Source organism: Theobroma umbraticum, unplaced genomic scaffold (genome assembly GCF_002168275.2).
Source record: "Theobroma umbraticum cultivar Fairchild unplaced genomic scaffold, ASM216827v3 scaffold_56.0, whole genome shotgun sequence".
Lineage (NCBI taxonomy): Eukaryota > Viridiplantae > Streptophyta > Magnoliopsida > Malvales > Malvaceae > Theobroma > Theobroma umbraticum.
Genome location: NW_018397256.1, coordinates 12353686 through 12353937, shown reverse-complemented (window position 1 = coordinate 12353937; position 252 = coordinate 12353686). Strand labels below are relative to the sequence as shown.

General features: G+C 34.1%; 2 protein-coding genes across 2 annotated transcripts in view; one reads left to right on the top strand and one right to left on the bottom strand.

The window, feature by feature from the left end:
• The window catches only part of KAT3 (potassium channel protein), a 5921-nt gene that overhangs the window by 424 nt on the left and 5245 nt on the right, over window positions 1-252 (bottom strand). The window lies entirely within an intron of this gene.
• The window catches only part of LOC110411190 (polyamine-modulated factor 1-binding protein), a 7159-nt gene that overhangs the window by 3484 nt on the left and 3423 nt on the right, over window positions 1-252 (top strand). The gene's annotated exons all lie outside the window — the stretch shown is intronic.

Genomic DNA, 252 nt, shown 5'->3' with positions numbered 1-252 from the left:
CAAAATGCTTGTTTATGATGGTGGTTATAATCTCAAGGAAGCTACTGTCTTATTACTAAAATGCATTGGGTCTCTCGATCAATTATCAGAAGGTTTCTTCATGATCGGATCTTGTCTTTCTGGTCTAAGATATATGCAGCAATTCTTCATGTACACTTTTTTTAGGCTAGAAGTAAAAGATGTTGATAATTGAGTTTGCAGTTCATTTATCGATACTTGTTTCCTGGATTTCGTCTACCTTGCTTTGTTAAA